The sequence below is a fragment of the Fukomys damarensis genome, unplaced genomic scaffold (genome assembly GCF_012274545.1).
Source record: "Fukomys damarensis isolate Sample0158 unplaced genomic scaffold, DMR_v1.0_HiC HiC_scaffold_21, whole genome shotgun sequence".
NCBI lineage: Eukaryota > Metazoa > Chordata > Mammalia > Rodentia > Bathyergidae > Fukomys > Fukomys damarensis.
The window spans coordinates 30,152,670-30,155,587 of NW_022900933.1; positions in this window are offsets into that span (position 1 = coordinate 30,152,670).

The following is a 2,918-nucleotide window of genomic DNA, read 5'->3' on the forward strand; positions in this document are numbered from 1 at the left end:
AGCATATAGGGAGTTTTGTTATTGTTGCATTTGGTTTTTAGGTTTGGGGTTGTTGTTTTGTTGTGTTGTGCTGCAGATGGGACCCAAGGCCTCATGCATGCTAGGCAAGTGCTCTACCACTGAGCTACACTCCCAACCTGAGAGGGCTTTTTTGTTTGTTTGTTTTTTGCTTTTAATTGAGGATTTTTTCAGGCCTTTCTCCAGAACTCCTTAATCAGAATTTCTGAGAGTGAAGCCAAAGCATCTGCATTTTTCAAATGCATCCTTCTTCCCACAAAAAGTCAGTCCTTCTGCACATGAATGTTTGAGGTTGCTTTGGAGGCTGAGTGAGGAGACAAAGAGGACGGCCGCAAAGAAGAGACAGAACCTGCCTTGGATTTGGTGATTGCCGCTAAGGTTATCCGAGCCCTGGTGGTGCCCCTCATCCCATCCCGTCGTGTCCTCATGACTTTCTCTGGGCAGCATGATCTACCACAACCCCAGCCCTGCTCGGTATACAATAGAAGTGTTCGCCTCTGGCTTCTCACAGCTTCTGGAGAGTTGGTTAAGTGTACTTAGTAAATTTCGAGGCCTGTCTCGTGCACTGCTTGAAAAACAGAGCAAGTCTGGGTGGTCCTGGTTTCAGGAGCACCGGTAGCACCGCAGGAGCCATTATGTAACTACAGGCTGTGCCACGACCTTCAGAAGGTGACCCCATGATCCAGAAAGGGTGAGTCAGTGGACTGAGACAGTTGAGGAAGCCTACACGAAAGAGGGTCCCTGGAAGACTGGATCCAAGAAAATAGAAATACTGAAGATACAAGGTACAAAGTGGGCAAGAAAGGAAGAATGAAGATCCTGGGTCCCGGGACAGATTATGCATCTTTCTTCCAACATGAAGTCTTTGCACATCCGCAGCACAGGAGTGAGCAGGTCCAGAATGAAGCAAACTGATGAGTGATCCTTTCTTTCCATTCTTCAGACAAAGGAAAAAACAGAAAGAGCTGTAGGTCAAATTAAAAAATGGGGCCACTTTCAATGCCTTCCAGGCAGCTCAGCTAGGGGGACACTCGAGCCAACCATCTGAGTTAAGTCTCTGTGTGAGACACTGAAGAAAATTTCAGCGGAGAGCTTAGAGCTGTATCCCTGACAAAGTCCCCGAACACGCCTGTCACCCTCACATTTTGCCAGTTCCTTGTGTCACAGTGGAGTCGTTAGAACAGGACAACTACAACCACACCAAACATGCCTTGGGAAAGAAAGTGACCTGACTCCTATTATGCTGAAAAGAGAGGTAAAAGTCACCCACGTATAACTAGGAAAATAAATAGATATGCTTAAGGAAGACAGAGAGGAACATTGTGACAACTAGGCAAATATACTGCAGCCAAAAAAATAAAAACGAACACAGCATGCAAATGATAGCTAAATAGAGAATCCATCTAAAAGAAAACTGTGAAAAAAGAAGAAAGTTTACCATGATGTTTCACACGATAAAATAATATAAGACGAGCATAAAACCAGTAAAACAAAAGATGAAGGAAGGGATAAAACAATGAACCAAAAAGAGAGAGAGATGGTCAACTCAAACAAGTTGAAGACTAATAAATAAATTGCAAACAAAAAACAGACTAGACCTCAAGATGTTGACTGATACAGAGAAAAAGCCTCAAGTAATTGGGTGGAGTAAAAGAGACTTTTAAAGCAAAGGAATGAAGATAACTAGAGAGGTGAGAGATGTGTAAAGACAAACTGCCTGAAGGATAATTAAAGAGCCAAAGAGGGAGAATTCTGAAAAATGGAATAGAAGATGTGTTTGAGGATAAAACACAAGATACATTTCTCAAAACGACCCCCCAAAGTGAAACTACATATCCAAAGAATATAGCTGATTCCAAAAAGTTAACAGTGAGGTCTTGTGGGATCGGAGTTCTTAAGGTCACAGACTCCACCAGTTAATAGCTGTGTGATCCCAGGCCACTTCCCTAACTTCCCTGAACCTTCGTTTTTCCCAGTTGTAAAGTGAAGACTGGGGAGAAAGGGAGATACGGTCTTGGGAATGAAATCCAGGGCCTACCCACTAAGCCACATCCGCTGCTCTTTTATTTTGACACTCGGTTTTGCTAAATTTCCCATGTAAATCCTGATCCTCCTGCCTCAGCCTCCGGAGTGCTGGGATTATAGGTGTGCCCCACCATGTCCAGCATGGTAGATGTAAATGGTATTTCATCGAGATTACAAGTTTACTTAAAAGGCTTAGTACAATGCCTGGCTCATAGCTAACAGCCAAATTAGCTTGTATGGTTGCTATGGTGACAGAGCTAAAGTTCAAGAATGCAAACAGGCTGGCATGGTGGTACATTCTATTATCCCAGCACTCTGGGAAGCTGACACAGGAGGATCACAAGTCTCAGCTCAGCCTGGACCATTTAGCAGCTTAGAGAGAGCCTGTCTCAAACACAAGAAATTAAAAGGGCTGCAGATATAGTTCAGTGCAAAAGCCCTGGGTTCAACTCCCAGTACCCCCCTCCCCCAAAATGCAAAGAGGATGCTTTGGGCATCTAAGCAGAAACGCAAAATTGCCTACAGAGGGGAAGAACTTCAGACGGCATGGCAGGTAACAATAGAGTGGCAGGTAACGGCTACAAGGCTCTAAAATGCTTTCCGGTAACATTAGACTCAACCAGCGTGACACTGAGACATGACAGCAAGAAGCAGATACTCACTTGGAGGAAAGAATTCAAGGAGTATCTGATGAAAAAACTTTCTAGAAAAATTCCAGTATGAAATTCAGCCAGCTGCACTAGGAAGCCAAGGAAGGAGCCCAAGTATGGAGAAGTCATGGTTTTAAAAAATAGACTGATTAGGAATAGTAATTCCCACACTACAATAATTATGAAAATTTATAATTGAAGAAATGTGAATGCTAAAAACTGGAA